Genomic DNA, 18,613 nt, shown 5'->3' with positions numbered 1-18,613 from the left:
ATCTCCCTTGAGAAAATGCTGTAAACGGCATAGGGTACAGTCCGATTAGTTGGAATGCACAAGGAGGTGCACCTAGGTGGCGTTTGCTGGTGACTTGGGCGTTGGAACGACTCTGCTCGTGTTGAAAAGTGGTTTATCAAGTCTAATCTTCTATTTCACTCTAAGAATGGTGGGAAACAACAATAAGAGTATTAATGTCCACATTAAAATGGTATGAAAGAACTAAAAGGGAAATCCAGCCTAAAACATGTTTTGGACATGACTAAGCGCTTGTAAGTTGATTAATGCCCTTAGCACCGGCTCCAAGTTTCACCAAGGCCAGATAAGGAGCGTATGGCACACATCTAAGGCTACAACTGGAAGAACGATATAAAAGACAGGTTTCTTCCTGTCAGTTCGTCCAATGCTAGAGAATTGAGCTAGACGGTTAAGGTGGGATGCATTTGACGAGATTTTCCTCTAGAAATTGGTGTAAACGGCTTAGGCTATAGTACGATTCGTTGCAATGCACAAAGAGGTACACCTAGGTGGCGATTGGCGGTGACTCTGGCGTTGGAATGACTTTCCTTGTACTGAAATGTGGTGGATCAGGTCTAATCTTCTAATTCACTCCAAGAATGATGGCAAAGACAACAATAAGAGGAATAAGGCCCAGACGAAATGGGAGAGAAAGAATTAAAAAGGAAATTAAGTTCAGATGATGGTTTAAAGATGAATAATCACTAGTAGTTGAATAATGCCCTTAACTCCAGTCACAAGCATCACCAAATCTAGATTAGGGCCGTATGGCACATCTTGGGCTTGAGGGAAACCAATGGTATGGCATATGTGGGCTACAATTGGAAGAATGAAAGAAAAGACGGGTTTCTTCGTTTGAATTCGTCCTGTCCTGGAACTGAGTTACAACAGTTAAGGCGGGATGTATTTGATGATATTTCCCTTGAGGACATGGCGTAAACAGCATAGGCTAGAGTCCGATTAGTTGCAGTGCACATAGAGGTGCGCCTAGGTGGCGATCGACGGTGACTTTGGCATTGGAGTGACTTTCCCTATATTGAAATGTGGTGGATCAAGTGTAATCTTCTATTCCGCTCTAAGAATGATAGGAAACAACAATAAAAAAGTATTAACATCCATATAAAAACGGTGAGAAAGAATTAAAAAGGAAATTAATCTTGAAACATGGTTTAGAGATGACTAATCACTGGTAAGTTGATTAGTGACCTTAACTCCGGTTACAAGCTTAACCAAGGCAAGATAAGGGGAGTATGGCGCGTCTTCGGCTTGAGGGAAACCGATGGTATGGCATCTGTGCGTTACAATTGGATGAATGAAGGAAAAGAAGGGTTTGTTTGAGTCAATTCGTCCAATGCCAGAACTGAGTTTCGACGGCTAAGGTGTGATGCATTTACTGAGATCTCCCTTGAGAAAATGCTGTAAACGGCAAAGGGTACAGTCCGATTAGTTGGAATGCACAAGGAGGTGCACCTAGGTGGCTTTTGGCGGTGACTTGGGCGTTGGAACGACTCTGCTCGTGTTGAAATGTGGTTTATCAAGTCTAATCTTCTATTTCACTCTAAGAATGGTGGGAAACAACAATAAAAGTATTAATGTCCATATTAAAATGGTATGAAAGAACTAAAAGGGAAATCCAGCCTAAAACATGTTTTGGACATGAGTAATCGCTTGTAAGTTGATTAATGCCCTTAGCACCGGTTCCAAGTTTCGCCAAGGCCAGATAAGGAGCGTATGGCACACATCTAAGGCTACAACTGGAAGAACGATATAAAAGACAGGTTTCTTCCTGTCAGTTCGTCCAATGCTAGAGAATTGAGCTAGACGGTTAAGGTGGGATGCATTTGACGAGATTTCCCTCTAGAAATTGGTGTAAACGGCATAGGCTATAGTACGATTCGTTGCAATGCACAAAGAGGTACACCTAGGTGGCGATTGGCGGTGACTCTGGCGTTGGAATGACTTTCCTTGTACTGAAATGTGGTGGATCAGGTCTAATCTTCTAATTCTCTCCAAGAATGATGGCAAAGACAACAATAAGAGGAATAAGGCCCATACGAAATGGGAGAGAAAGAATTAAAAAAGAAATTAAGTTCAGAGGATGGTTTAAAGATGAATAATCACTAGTAGTTGAATAATGCCCTTAACTCCAGTCACAAGCATCACCAAATCTAGATTAGGGGCGTATGGCACATCTTGGGCTTGAGGGAAACCAATGGTATGGCATATGTGGGCTACAATTGGAAGAATGAAAGAAAAGACGGGTTTCTTCGTTTGAATTCGTCCTGTGCTGGAACTGAGTTACAACAGTGAAGGTGGGATGTATTTGATGATATTTCCCTTGAGGACATGACGTAAACAGCATAGGCTAGAGTCCGATTAGTTGCAGTGCACATAGAGGTGCGCCTAGGTGGCGATCGACGGTGGCTTTTGTATTGGAGTGACTTTCCTTATATTCAAATGTGGTGGATAAAGTGTAATCTTCTATTCCGCTCTAAGAATGATGGGAAACAACTATAAAAAAGTATTAACATCCATATAAAAACAGTGTGAAAGAATTAAAAAGGAAATTAATCTTGAAACATGGTTTAGAGATGACTAATCACTTGTAAGTTGATTAATGACCTTAACTCCGGTTACAAGCTTAACCAAGGCAAGATAAGGGGAGTATGGCGCGTCTTGGGCTTGAGGGAAACTGATGGTATGGCATCTGTGGGTTCGAATTGGATGAATGAAGGAAAAGAAAGGTTTCTTTGAGTCAATTCGACCAATACCAGAACTGAGTTTCGACAGCTAAGGTGTGATGCATTTACTGAGATTTCCCTTGAGAAAATGGTGTAAACGGCATAGGGTACAGTCGGATTAGTTGCAATGCACAAGGAGGTGCACCTAGGTGGCGTTTGGCGGTGACTTGGGCGTTGGAACGACTCTCCTCGTGTTGAAATGTGGTTTATCAAGTCTAATCTTCTATTTCACTCTAAGAATGGTGGGAAACAACAATAAAAGTATTAATGTCCATATTAAGATGGTATGAAAGAACTAAAAGGGAAATCCAGCCTAAAACATGTTTTGGATATGAGTAATCGCTTGTAAGTTGATTAATGCCCTTAGCACCGGTTCCAAGTTTCACCAAGGCCAAATAAGGAGCGTATGGCACACATCTAAGGCTACAACAGGAAGAACGATATAAAAGACAGGTTTCTTCCTGTCAGTTCGTCCAATGCTTAGAATTGAGCTAGACGGTTAAGGTGGGATGCATTTGACGAGATTTTCCTCTAGAAATTGGTGTAAACGGCTTAGGCTATAGTACGATTCGTTGCAATGCACAAAGAGGTACACCTAGGTGGCGATTGGCGGTGACTCTGGCGTTGGAATGACTTTCCTTGTACTGAAATGTGGTCGATCAGGTCTAATCTTCTAATTCACTCCAAGAATGATGGGAAAGACAACAATAAGAGGAATAAGGCCCAGACGAAATGGGAGAGAAAGAATTAAAAAGGAAATTAAGTTCAGATGATGGTTTAAAGATGAATAATCACTAGTAGTTGAATAATGCCCTTAACTCCAGTCACAAGCATCACCAAATCTAGATTAGGGGCGTATGGCACATCTTGGGCTTGAGGGAAACCAATGGTGTGGCATATGTGGACTACAATTGGAAGAATGAAAGAAAAGACGGATTTCTTCGTTTGAATTCGTCCTGTGCTGGAACTGAGTTACAACAGTTAAGGTGGGATGTATTTGATGATATTTCCCTTGAGGACATGGCGTAAACAGCATAGGCTAGAGTCCGATTAGTTGCAGTGCACATAGAGGTGCGCCTAGCTGGCGATCGACGGTGACTTTGGCATTGGAGTGACTTTCCTTATATTGAAATATGGTGGATCAAGTGTAATCTTCTATTCCGCTCTAAGAATGATGGGAAACAACAATAAAAAAGTATTAACATCCATATAAAAACGGTGAGAAAGAATTAAAAAGGAAATTAATCTTGAAACATGGTTTAGAGATGACTCATCACTGGTAAGTTGATTAATGACCTTAACTCCGGTTACAAGCTTAACCAAGGCAAGATATGGGGAGTATGGCGCGTCTTGGGCTTGAGGGAAACCGATGGTATGGCATCTGTGCGTTACAATTGGATGAATGAAGGAAAAGATGGGTTCGTTTGAGTCAATTCGTCCAATGCCAGAACTGAGTTTCGACGGCTAAGGTGTGATGCATTTACTGAGATCTCCCTTGAGAAAATGCTGTAAACGGCATAGGGTACAGTCCGATTAGTTGGAATGCACAAGGAGGTGCACCAAGGTGGCGTTTGGCGGTGACTTGGGCGTTGGAACGACTCTGCTCGTGTTGAAATGTGGTTTATCAAGTCTAATCTTCTATTTCACTCTAGGAATGGTGGGAAACAATAATAAAAGTATTAATGTCCATATTAAAATGGTATGAAAGAACTAAAAGGGAAATCCAGCCTAAAACATGTTTTGGACATGAGTAATCGCTTGTAAGTTGATTAATGCCCTTAGCACCGGTTCCAAGTTTCACCAAGGCCAGATAAGGAGCGTATGGCACACATCTAAGGCTACAACTGGAAGAACGATATAAAAGACAGGTTTCTTCCTGTCAGTTCGTCCAATGCTAGAGAATTGAGCTAGACGGTTAAGGTGGGATGCATTTGACGAGATTTTCCTCTAGAAATTGGTGTAAACGGCTTAGGCTATAGTACGATTCGTTGCAATGCACAAAGAGGTACACCTAGGTGGCGATTGGCGGTGACTCTGGCGTTGGAATGACTTTCCTTGTACTGAAATGTGGTGGATCAGGTCTAATCTTCTAATTCACTCCAAGAATGATGGCAAAGACAACAATAAGAGGAATAAGGCCCATACGAAATGGGAGAGAAAGAATTAAAAAGGAAATTAAGTTCAGAGGATGGTTTAAAGATGAATAATCACTAGTAGTTGAATAATGCCCTTAACTCCAGTCACAAGCATCACCAAATCTAGATTAGGGGCGTATGGCACATCTTGGGCTTGAGGGAAACCAATGGTATGGCATATGTGGACTACAATTGGAAGAATGAAAGAAAAGACGGGTTTCTTCGTTTGAATTCGTCCTGTGCTGGAACTGAGTTACAACAGTTAAGGTGGGATGTATTTGATGATATTTCCCTTGAGGACATGGCGTAAACAGCATAGGCTAGAGTCCGATTAGTTGCAGTGCACATAGAGGTGCGCCTAGGTGGCGATCGACGGTGACTTTGGCATTGGAGTGACTTTCCGTATATTGAAATGTGGTGGATCAAGTGGAATCTTCTATTCCGCTCTAAGAATGATGGGAAACAACTATAAAAAAGTATTAAGATCCATATAAAAACAGTGAGAAAGAATTAAAAAGGAAATTAATCTTGAAACATGGTTTAGAGATGACTAATCACTTGTAAGTTGATTAATGACCTTAACTCCGGTTACAAGCTTAACCAAGGCAAGATAAGGGGAGTATGGCGCGTCTTGGGCTTGAGGGAAACCGATGGTATGGCATCTGTGGGTTACAATTGGATGAATGAAGGAAAAGAAAGGTTTCCTTGAGTCAATTCGTCCAATGCCAGAACTGAGTTTCGACAGCTAAGGTGTGATTCATTTACTGAGATTTCCCTTGAGCAAATGGTGTAAACGGCATAGGGTACAGTCGGATTAGTTGCAATGCACAAGGAGGGTGCACCTAGGTGGCGTTTGGTGGTGACTTGGGCGTTGGAACGACTCTGCTCGTGTTGAAAAGTGGTTTATCAATTCTAATCTTCTATTTCACTCTTAAGAATGGTGGGAAACAACAATAAGAGTATTAATGTCAATATTAAAATGGTATGAAAGAACTAAAAGGGAAATCCAGCCTAAAACATGTTTTGGCCATTAGTAATCGCTTGTAAGTTGATTAATGCCCTTAGCACCGGTTCCAAGTTTCACCAAGGCCAAATAAGGAGCGTATGGCACACATCTAAGGCTACAACTGGAAGAACGATATAAAAGACAGGTTTCTTCCTGTTAGTTCGTCCAATGCTAGAGAATTGAGCTAGACGGTTAAGGTGGGATGCATTTGACGAGATTTCCCTCTAGAAATTGGTGTAAACGGCATAGGCTATAGTACGATTCGTTGCAATGCACAAAGAGGTACACCTAGGTGGCGATTGGTGGTGACTCTGGCGTTGGAATGACTTTCCTTGTACTGAAATGTGGTGGATCAGGTCTAATCTTCTAATTCACTCCAAGAATGATGGCAAAGACAACAATAAGAGGAATAAGGCCCAGACGAAATGGGAGAGAAAGAATTAAAAAGGAAATTAAGTTCAGATGATGGTTTAAAGATGAATAATCACTAGTAGTTGAATAATGCCCTTAACTCCAGTCACAAGCATCACCAAATCTAGATTAGGGGCGTATGGCACATCTTGGGCTTGAGGGAAACCAATGGTATGGCATATGTGGGCTACAATTGGAAGAATGAAAGAAAAGACGGGTTTCTTCGTTTGAATTCGTCCTGTGCTGGAACTGAGTTACAACAGTTAAGGTGGGATGTATTTGATGATATTTCCCTTGAGGACATGGCGTAAACAGCATAGGCTAGAGTCCAATTAGTTGCAGTGCACATAGAGGTGCGCCTAGGTGGCGCTCGACGGTGACTTTGGCATTGGAGTGACTTTCCTTATATTGAAATGTGGTGGATCAAGTGTAATCTTCTATTCCGCTCTAAGAATGATGGGAAACAACAATAAAAAAGTATTAACATCCATATAAAAACGGTGAGAAAGAATTAAAAAGGAAATTAATCTTGAAACATGGTTTAGAGATGACTAATCACTGGTAAGTTGATTAATGACCTTAACTGCGGTTACAAGCTTAACCAAGGGAAGATAAGCGTAGTATGGCGCGTCTTGGGCTTGAGGGAAACCGATGGTACGGCATCTGTGGGTTACAATTGGTTGAATGAAGGAAAAGAAGGGTTTGTTTGAGTCAATTCGTCCAATGCCAGAACTGAGTTTCGACGGCTAAGGTGTGATGCATTTACTGAGATCTCCCTTGAGAAAATGCTGTAAACGGCATAGGGTACAGTCCGATTAGTTGGAATGCACAAGGAGGTGCACCTAGGTGGCGTTTGGTGGTGACTTGGGCGTTGGAACGACTCTGCTCGTGTTGAAAAGTGGTTTATCAAGTCTAATCTTCTATTTCACTCTAAGAATGGTGGGAAACAACAATAAGAGTATTAATGTCCACATTTAAATGCTATGAAAGAACTAAAAGGGAAATCCAGCCTAAAACATGTTTTGGACATGACTAAGCGCTTGTAAGTTGATTAATGCCCTTAGCACCGGCTCCAAGTTTCACCAAGGCCAGATAAGGAGCGTATGGCACACATCTAAGGCAACAACTGGAAGAACGATATAAAAGACAGGTTTCTTCCTGTCAGTTCGTCCAATGCTAGAGAATTGAGCTAGACGGTTAAGGTGGGATGCATTTGACGAGATTTTCCTCTAGAAATTGGTGTAAACGGCTTAGGCTATAGTACGATTCGTTGCAATGCACAAAGAGGTACACCTAGGTGGCGATTGGCAGTGACTCTGGCGTTGGAATGACTTTCCTTGTACTGAAATGTGGTGGATCAGGTCTAATCTTCTAATTCACTCCAAGAATGATGGCAAAGACAACAATAAGAGGAATAAGGCCCAGACGAAATGGGAGAGAAAGAATTAAAAAGGAAATTAAGTTCAGATGATGGTTTAAAGATGAATAATCACTAGTAGTTGAATAATGCCCTTAACTCCAGTCACAAGCATCACCAAATCTAGATTAGGGGCGTATGGCACATCTTGGGCTTGAGGGAAACCAATGGTATGGCATATGTGGGCTACAATTGGAAGAATGAAAGAAAAGACGGGTTTCTTCGTTTGAATTCGTCCTGTGCTGGAACTGAGTTACAACAGTGAAGGTGGGATGTATTTGATGATATTTCCCTTGAGGACATGGCGTAAACAGCATAGGCTAGAGTCCAATTAGTTGCAGTGCACATAGAGGTGCGCCTAGGTGGCGCTCGACGGTGACTTTGGCATTGGAGTGACTTTCCTTATATTGAAATGTGGTGGATAAAGTGTAATCTTCTATTCCGCTCTAAGAATGATGGGAAACAACTATAAAAAAGTATTAACATCCATATAAAAACAGTGTGAAAGAATTAAAAAGGAAATTAATCTTGAAACATGGTTTAGAGATGACTAATCACTTGTAAGTTGATTAATGACCTTAACTCCGGTTACAAGCTTAACCAAGGCAAGATAAGGGGAGTATGGCGCGTCTTGGGCTTGAGGGAAACTGATGGTATGGCATCTGTGGGTTCGAATTGGATGAATGAAGGAAAAGAAAGGTTTCTTTGAGTCAATTCGACCAATACCAGAACTGAGTTTCGACAGCTAAGGTGTGATGCATTTACTGAGATTTCCCTTGAGAAAATGGTGTAAACGGCATAGGGTACAGTCGGATTAGTTGCAATGCACAAGGAGGTGCACCTAGGTGGCGTTTGGCGGTGACTTGGGCGTTGGAACGACTCTCCTCGTGTTGAAATGTGGTTTATCAAGTCTAATCTTCTATTTCACTCTAAGAATGGTGGGAAACAACAATAAAAGTATTAATGTCCATATTAAGATGGTATGAAAGAACTAAAAGGGAAATCCAGCCTAAAACATGTTTTGGATATGAGTAATCGCTTGTAAGTTGATTAATGCCCTTAGCACCGGTTCCAAGTTTCACCAAGGCCAAATAAGGAGCGTATGGCACACATCTAAGGCTACAACAGGAAGAACGATATAAAAGACAGGTTTCTTCCTGTCAGTTCGTCCAATGCTTAGAATTGAGCTAGACGGTTAAGGTGGGATGCATTTGACGAGATTTTCCTCTAGAAATTGGTGTAAACGGCTTAGGCTATAGTACGATTCGTTGCAATGCACAAAGAGGTACACCTAGGTGGCGATTGGCGGTGACTCTGGCGTTGGAATGACTTTCCTTGTACTGAAATGTGGTCGATCAGGTCTAATCTTCTAATTCACTCCAAGAATGATGGGAAAGACAACAATAAGAGGAATAAGGCCCAGACGAAATGGGAGAGAAAGAATTAAAAAGGAAATTAAGTTCAGATGATGGTTTAAAGATGAATAATCACTAGTAGTTGAATAATGCCCTTAACTCCAGTCACAAGCATCACCAAATCTAGATTAGGGGCGTATGGCACATCTTGGGCTTGAGGGAAACCAATGGTGTGGCATATGTGGACTACAATTGGAAGAATGAAAGAAAAGACGGATTTCTTCGTTTGAATTCGTCCTGTGCTGGAACTGAGTTACAACAGTTAAGGTGGGATGTATTTGATGATATTTCCCTTGAGGACATGGCGTAAACAGCATAGGCTAGAGTCCGATTAGTTGCAGTGCACATAGAGGTGCGCCTAGCTGGCGATCGACGGTGACTTTGGCATTGGAGTGACTTTCCTTATATTGAAATATGGTGGATCAAGTGTAATCTTCTATTCCGCTCTAAGAATGATGGGAAACAACAATAAAAAAGTATTAACATCCATATAAAAACGGTGAGAAAGAATTAAAAAGGAAATTAATCTTGAAACATGGTTTAGAGATGACTCATCACTGGTAAGTTGATTAATGACCTTAACTCCGGTTACAAGCTTAACCAAGGCAAGATATGGGGAGTATGGCGCGTCTTGGGCTTGAGGGAAACCGATGGTATGGCATCTGTGCGTTACAATTGGATGAATGAAGGAAAAGATGGGTTCGTTTGAGTCAATTCGTCCAATGCCAGAACTGAGTTTCGACGGCTAAGGTGTGATGCATTTACTGAGATCTCCCTTGAGAAAATGCTGTAAACGGCATAGGGTACAGTCCGATTAGTTGGAATGCACAAGGAGGTGCACCAAGGTGGCGTTTGGCGGTGACTTGGGCGTTGGAACGACTCTGCTCGTGTTGAAATGTGGTTTATCAAGTCTAATCTTCTATTTCACTCTAGGAATGGTGGGAAACAATAATAAAAGTATTAATGTCCATATTAAAATGGTATGAAAGAACTAAAAGGGAAATCCAGCCTAAAACATGTTTTGGACATGAGTAATCGCTTGTAAGTTGATTAATGCCCTTAGCACCGGTTCCAAGTTTCACCAAGGCCAGATAAGGAGCGTATGGCACACATCTAAGGCTACAACTGGAAGAACGATATAAAAGACAGGTTTCTTCCTGTCAGTTCGTCCAATGCTAGAGAATTGAGCTAGACGGTTAAGGTGGGATGCATTTGACGAGATTTTCCTCTAGAAATTGGTGTAAACGGCTTAGGCTATAGTACGATTCGTTGCAATGCACAAAGAGGTACACCTAGGTGGCGATTGGCGGTGACTCTGGCGTTGGAATGACTTTCCTTGTACTGAAATGTGGTGGATCAGGTCTAATCTTCTAATTCACTCCAAGAATGATGGCAAAGACAACAATAAGAGGAATAAGGCCCATACGAAATGGGAGAGAAAGAATTAAAAAGGAAATTAAGTTCAGAGGATGGTTTAAAGATGAATAATCACTAGTAGTTGAATAATGCCCTTAACTCCAGTCACAAGCATCACCAAATCTAGATTAGGGGCGTATGGCACATCTTGGGCTTGAGGGAAACCAATGGTATGGCATATGTGGACTACAATTGGAAGAATGAAAGAAAAGACGGGTTTCTTCGTTTGAATTCGTCCTGTGCTGGAACTGAGTTACAACAGTTAAGGTGGGATGTATTTGATGATATTTCCCTTGAGGACATGGCGTAAACAGCATAGGCTAGAGTCCGATTAGTTGCAGTGCACATAGAGGTGCGCCTAGGTGGCGATCGACGGTGACTTTGGCATTGGAGTGACTTTCCGTATATTGAAATGTGGTGGATCAAGTGGAATCTTCTATTCCGCTCTAAGAATGATGGGAAACAACTATAAAAAAGTATTAAGATCCATATAAAAACAGTGAGAAAGAATTAAAAAGGAAATTAATCTTGAAACATGGTTTAGAGATGACTAATCACTTGTAAGTTGATTAATGACCTTAACTCCGGTTACAAGCTTAACCAAGGCAAGATAAGGGGAGTATGGCGCGTCTTGGGCTTGAGGGAAACCGATGGTATGGCATCTGTGGGTTACAATTGGATGAATGAAGGAAAAGAAAGGTTTCCTTGAGTCAATTCGTCCAATGCCAGAACTGAGTTTCGACAGCTAAGGTGTGATTCATTTACTGAGATTTCCCTTGAGCAAATGGTGTAAACGGCATAGGGTACAGTCGGATTAGTTGCAATGCACAAGGAGGGTGCACCTAGGTGGCGTTTGGTGGTGACTTGGGCGTTGGAACGACTCTGCTCGTGTTGAAAAGTGGTTTATCAATTCTAATCTTCTATTTCACTCTTAAGAATGGTGGGAAACAACAATAAGAGTATTAATGTCAATATTAAAATGGTATGAAAGAACTAAAAGGGAAATCCAGCCTAAAACATGTTTTGGCCATTAGTAATCGCTTGTAAGTTGATTAATGCCCTTAGCACCGGTTCCAAGTTTCACCAAGGCCAAATAAGGAGCGTATGGCACACATCTAAGGCTACAACTGGAAGAACGATATAAAAGACAGGTTTCTTCCTGTTAGTTCGTCCAATGCTAGAGAATTGAGCTAGACGGTTAAGGTGGGATGCATTTGACGAGATTTCCCTCTAGAAATTGGTGTAAACGGCATAGGCTATAGTACGATTCGTTGCAATGCACAAAGAGGTACACCTAGGTGGCGATTGGTGGTGACTCTGGCGTTGGAATGACTTTCCTTGTACTGAAATGTGGTGGATCAGGTCTAATCTTCTAATTCACTCCAAGAATGATGGCAAAGACAACAATAAGAGGAATAAGGCCCAGACGAAATGGGAGAGAAAGAATTAAAAAGGAAATTAAGTTCAGATGATGGTTTAAAGATGAATAATCACTAGTAGTTGAATAATGCCCTTAACTCCAGTCACAAGCATCACCAAATCTAGATTAGGGGCGTATGGCACATCTTGGGCTTGAGGGAAACCAATGGTATGGCATATGTGGGCTACAATTGGAAGAATGAAAGAAAAGACGGGTTTCTTCGTTTGAATTCGTCCTGTGCTGGAACTGAGTTACAACAGTTAAGGTGGGATGTATTTGATGATATTTCCCTTGAGGACATGGCGTAAACAGCATAGGCTAGAGTCCAATTAGTTGCAGTGCACATAGAGGTGCGCCTAGGTGGCGCTCGACGGTGACTTTGGCATTGGAGTGACTTTCCTTATATTGAAATGTGGTGGATCAAGTGTAATCTTCTATTCCGCTCTAAGAATGATGGGAAACAACAATAAAAAAGTATTAACATCCATATAAAAACGGTGAGAAAGAATTAAAAAGGAAATTAATCTTGAAACATGGTTTAGAGATGACTAATCACTGGTAAGTTGATTAATGACCTTAACTGCGGTTACAAGCTTAACCAAGGGAAGATAAGCGTAGTATGGCGCGTCTTGGGCTTGAGGGAAACCGATGGTACGGCATCTGTGGGTTACAATTGGTTGAATGAAGGAAAAGAAGGGTTTGTTTGAGTCAATTCGTCCAATGCCAGAACTGAGTTTCGACGGCTAAGGTGTGATGCATTTACTGAGATCTCCCTTGAGAAAATGCTGTAAACGGCATAGGGTACAGTCCGATTAGTTGGAATGCACAAGGAGGTGCACCTAGGTGGCGTTTGGTGGTGACTTGGGCGTTGGAACGACTCTGCTCGTGTTGAAAAGTGGTTTATCAAGTCTAATCTTCTATTTCACTCTAAGAATGGTGGGAAACAACAATAAGAGTATTAATGTCCACATTTAAATGCTATGAAAGAACTAAAAGGGAAATCCAGCCTAAAACATGTTTTGGACATGACTAAGCGCTTGTAAGTTGATTAATGCCCTTAGCACCGGCTCCAAGTTTCACCAAGGCCAGATAAGGAGCGTATGGCACACATCTAAGGCTACAACTGGAAGAACGATATAAAAGACAGGTTTCTTCCTGTCAGTTCGTCCAATGCTAGAGAATTGAGCTAGACGGTTAAGGTGGGATGCATTTGACGAGATTTTCCTCTAGAAATTGGTGTAAACGGCTTAGGCTATAGTACGATTCGTTGCAATGCACAAAGAGGTACACCTAGGTGGCGATTGGCAGTGACTCTGGCGTTGGAATGACTTTCCTTGTACTGAAATGTGGTGGATCAGGTCTAATCTTCTAATTCACTCCAAGAATGATGGCAAAGACAACAATAAGAGGAATAAGGCCCAGACGAAATGGGAGAGAAAGAATTAAAAAGGAAATTAAGTTCAGATGATGGTTTAAAGATGAATAATCACTAGTAGTTGAATAATGCCCTTAACTCCAGTCACAAGCATCACCAAATCTAGATTAGGGGCGTATGGCACATCTTGGGCTTGAGGGAAACCAATGGTATGGCATATGTGGGCTACAATTGGAAGAATGAAAGAAAAGACGGGTTTCTTCGTTTGAATTCGTCCTGTGCTGGAACTGAGTTACAACAGTGAAGGTGGGATGTATTTGATGATATTTCCCTTGAGGACATGACGTAAACAGCATAGGCTAGAGTCCGATTAGTTGCAGTGCACATAGAGGTGCGCCTAGGTGGCGATCGACGGTGGCTTTTGTATTGGAGTGACTTTCCTTATATTCAAATGTGGTGGATAAAGTGTAATCTTCTATTCCGCTCTAAGAATGATGGGAAACAACTATAAAAAAGTATTAACATCCATATAAAAACAGTGTGAAAGAATTAAAAAGGAAATTAATCTTGAAACATGGTTTAGAGATGACTAATCACTTGTAAGTTGATTAATGACCTTAACTCCGGTTACAAGCTTAACCAAGGCAAGATAAGGGGAGTATGGCGCGTCTTGGGCTTGAGGGAAACTGATGGTATGGCATCTGTGGGTTCGAATTGGATGAATGAAGGAAAAGAAAGGTTTCTTTGAGTCAATTCGACCAATACCAGAACTGAGTTTCGACAGCTAAGGTGTGATGCATTTACTGAGATTTCCCTTGAGAAAATGGTGTAAACGGCATAGGGTACAGTCGGATTAGTTGCAATGCACAAGGAGGTGCACCTAGGTGGCGTTTGGCGGTGACTTGGGCGTTGGAACGACTCTCCTCGTGTTGAAATGTGGTTTATCAAGTCTAATCTTCTATTTCACTCTAAGAATGGTGGGAAACAACAATAAAAGTATTAATGTCCATATTAAGATGGTATGAAAGAACTAAAAGGGAAATCCAGCCTAAAACATGTTTTGGATATGAGTAATCGCTTGTAAGTTGATTAATGCCCTTAGCACCGGTTCCAAGTTTCACCAAGGCCAAATAAGGAGCGTATGGCACACATCTAAGGCTACAACAGGAAGAACGATATAAAAGACAGGTTTCTTCCTGTCAGTTCGTCCAATGCTTAGAATTGAGCTAGACGGTTAAGGTGGGATGCATTTGACGAGATTTTCCTCTAGAAATTGGTGTAAACGGCTTAGGCTATAGTACGATTCGTTGCAATGCACAAAGAGGTACACCTAGGTGGCGATTGGCGGTGACTCTGGCGTTGGAATGACTTTCCTTGTACTGAAATGTGGTCGATCAGGTCTAATCTTCTAATTCACTCCAAGAATGATGGGAAAGACAACAATAAGAGGAATAAGGCCCAGACGAAATGGGAGAGAAAGAATTAAAAAGGAAATTAAGTTCAGATGATGGTTTAAAGATGAATAATCACTAGTAGTTGAATAATGCCCTTAACTCCAGTCACAAGCATCACCAAATCTAGATTAGGGGCGTATGGCACATCTTGGGCTTGAGGGAAACCAATGGTGTGGCATATGTGGACTACAATTGGAAGAATGAAAGAAAAGACGGATTTCTTCGTTTGAATTCGTCCTGTGCTGGAACTGAGTTACAACAGTTAAGGTGGGATGTATTTGATGATATTTCCCTTGAGGACATGGCGTAAACAGCATAGGCTAGAGTCCGATTAGTTGCAGTGCACATAGAGGTGCGCCTAGCTGGCGATCGACGGTGACTTTGGCATTGGAGTGACTTTCCTTATATTGAAATATGGTGGATCAAGTGTAATCTTCTATTCCGCTCTAAGAATGATGGGAAACAACAATAAAAAAGTATTAACATCCATATAAAAACGGTGAGAAAGAATTAAAAAGGAAATTAATCTTGAAACATGGTTTAGAGATGACTCATCACTGGTAAGTTGATTAATGACCTTAACTCCGGTTACAAGCTTAACCAAGGCAAGATATGGGGAGTATGGCGCGTCTTGGGCTTGAGGGAAACCGATGGTATGGCATCTGTGCGTTACAATTGGATGAATGAAGGAAAAGATGGGTTCGTTTGAGTCAATTCGTCCAATGCCAGAACTGAGTTTCGACGGCTAAGGTGTGATGCATTTACTGAGATCTCCCTTGAGAAAATGCTGTAAACGGCATAGGGTACAGTCCGATTAGTTGGAATGCACAAGGAGGTGCACCAAGGTGGCGTTTGGCGGTGACTTGGGCGTTGGAACGACTCTGCTCGTGTTGAAATGTGGTTTATCAAGTCTAATCTTCTATTTCACTCTAGGAATGGTGGGAAACAATAATAAAAGTATTAATGTCCATATTAAAATGGTATGAAAGAACTAAAAGGGAAATCCAGCCTAAAACATGTTTTGGACATGAGTAATCGCTTGTAAGTTGATTAATGCCCTTAGCACCGGTTCCAAGTTTCACCAAGGCCAGATAAGGAGCGTATGGCACACATCTAAGGCTACAACTGGAAGAACGATATAAAAGACAGGTTTCTTCCTGTCAGTTCGTCCAATGCTAGAGAATTGAGCTAGACGGTTAAGGTGGGATGCATTTGACGAGATTTTCCTCTAGAAATTGGTGTAAACGGCTTAGGCTATAGTACGATTCGTTGCAATGCACAAAGAGGTACACCTAGGTGGCGATTGGCGGTGACTCTGGCGTTGGAATGACTTTCCTTGTACTGAAATGTGGTGGATCAGGTCTAATCTTCTAATTCACTCCAAGAATGATGGCAAAGACAACAATAAGAGGAATAAGGCCCATACGAAATGGGAGAGAAAGAATTAAAAAGGAAATTAAGTTCAGAGGATGGTTTAAAGATGAATAATCACTAGTAGTTGAATAATGCCCTTAACTCCAGTCACAAGCATCACCAAATCTAGATTAGGGGCGTATGGCACATCTTGGGCTTGAGGGAAACCAATGGTATGGCATATGTGGACTACAATTGGAAGAATGAAAGAAAAGACGGGTTTCTTCGTTTGAATTCGTCCTGTGCTGGAACTGAGTTACAACAGTTAAGGTGGGATGTATTTGATGATATTTCCCTTGAGGACATGGCGTAAACAGCATAGGCTAGAGTCCGATTAGTTGCAGTGCACATAGAGGTGCGCCTAGGTGGCGATCGACGGTGACTTTGGCATTGGAGTGACTTTCCGTATATTGAAATGTGGTGGATCAAGTGGAATCTTCTATTCCGCTCTAAGAATGATGGGAAACAACTATAAAAAAGTATTAAGATCCATATAAAAACAGTGAGAAAGAATTAAAAAGGAAATTAATCTTGAAACATGGTTTAGAGATGACTAATCACTTGTAAGTTGATTAATGACCTTAACTCCGGTTACAAGCTTAACCAAGGCAAGATAAGGGGAGTATGGCGCGTCTTGGGCTTGAGGGAAACCGATGGTATGGCATCTGTGGGTTACAATTGGATGAATGAAGGAAAAGAAAGGTTTCCTTGAGTCAATTCGTCCAATGCCAGAACTGAGTTTCGACAGCTAAGGTGTGATTCATTTACTGAGATTTCCCTTGAGCAAATGGTGTAAACGGCATAGGGTACAGTCGGATTAGTTGCAATGCACAAGGAGGGTGCACCTAGGTGGCGTTTGGTGGTGACTTGGGCGTTGGAACGACTCTGCTCGTGTTGAAAAGTGGTTTATCAATTCTAATCTTCTATTTCACTCTTAAGAATGGTGGGAAACAACAATAAGAGTATTAATGTCAATATTAAAATGGTATGAAAGAACTAAAAGGGAAATCCAGCCTAAAACATGTTTTGGCCATTAGTAATCGCTTGTAAGTTGATTAATGCCCTTAGCACCGGTTCCAAGTTTCACCAAGGCCAAATAAGGAGCGTATGGCACACATCTAAGGCTACAACTGGAAGAACGATATAAAAGACAGGTTTCTTCCTGTTAGTTCGTCCAATGCTAGAGAATTGAGCTAGACGGTTAAGGTGGGATGCATTTGACGAGATTTCCCTCTAGAAATTGGTGTAAACGGCATAGGCTATAGTACGATTCGTTGCAATGCACAAAGAGGTACACCTAGGTGGCGATTGGTGGTGACTCTGGCGTTGGAATGACTTTCCTTGTACTGAAATGTGGTGGATCAGGTCTAATCTTCTAATTCACTCCAAGAATGATGGCAAAGACAACAATAAGAGGAATAAGGCCCAGACGAAATGGGAGAGAAAGAATTAAAAAGGAAATTAAGTTCAGATGATGGTTTAAAGATGAATAATCACTAGTAGTTGAATAATGCCCTTAACTCCAGTCACAAGCATCACCAAATCTAGATTAGGGGCGTATGGCACATCTTGGGCTTGAGGGAAACCAATGGTATGGCATATGTGGGCTACAATTGGAAGAATGAAAGAAAAGACGGGTTTCTTCGTTTGAATTCGTCCTGTGCTGGAACTGAGTTACAACAGTTAAGGTGGGATGTATTTGATGATATTTCCCTTGAGGACATGGCGTAAACAGCATAGGCTAGAGTCCAATTAGTTGCAGTGCACATAGAGGTGCGCCTAGGTGGCGCTCGACGGTGACTTTGGCATTGGAGTGACTTTCCTTATATTGAAATGTGGTGGATCAAGTGTAATCTTCTATTCCGCTCTAAGAATGATGGGAAACAACAATAAAAAAGTATTAACATCCATATAAAAACGGTGAGAAAGAATTAAAAAGGAAATTAATCTTGAAACATGGTTTAGAGATGACTAATCACTGGTAAGTTGATTAATGACCTTAACTGCGGTTACAAGCTTAACCAAGGGAAGATAAGCGTAGTATGGCGCGTCTTGGGCTTGAGGGAAACCGATGGTACGGCATCTGTGGGTTACAATTGGTTGAATGAAGGAAAAGAAGGGTTTGTTTGAGTCAATTCGTCCAATGCCAGAACTGAGTTTCGACGGCTAAGGTGTGATGCATTTACTGAGATCTCCCTTGAGAAAATGCTGTAAACGGCATAGGGTACAGTCCGATTAGTTGGAATGCACAAGGAGGTGCACCTAGGTGGCGTTTGGTGGTGACTTGGGCGTTGGAACGACTCTGCTCGTGTTGAAAAGTGGTTTATCAAGTCTAATCTTCTATTTCACTCTAAGAATGGTGGGAAACAACAATAAGAGTATTAATGTCCAC

The sequence above is a fragment of the Carya illinoinensis genome, chromosome 16 (assembly GCF_018687715.1).
Source record: "Carya illinoinensis cultivar Pawnee chromosome 16, C.illinoinensisPawnee_v1, whole genome shotgun sequence".
Classification (NCBI taxonomy): Eukaryota; Viridiplantae; Streptophyta; class Magnoliopsida; order Fagales; family Juglandaceae; genus Carya; species Carya illinoinensis.
The sequence above is the reverse complement of the archived record's forward strand: the minus strand, read 5'-3'. Positions refer to the sequence as shown.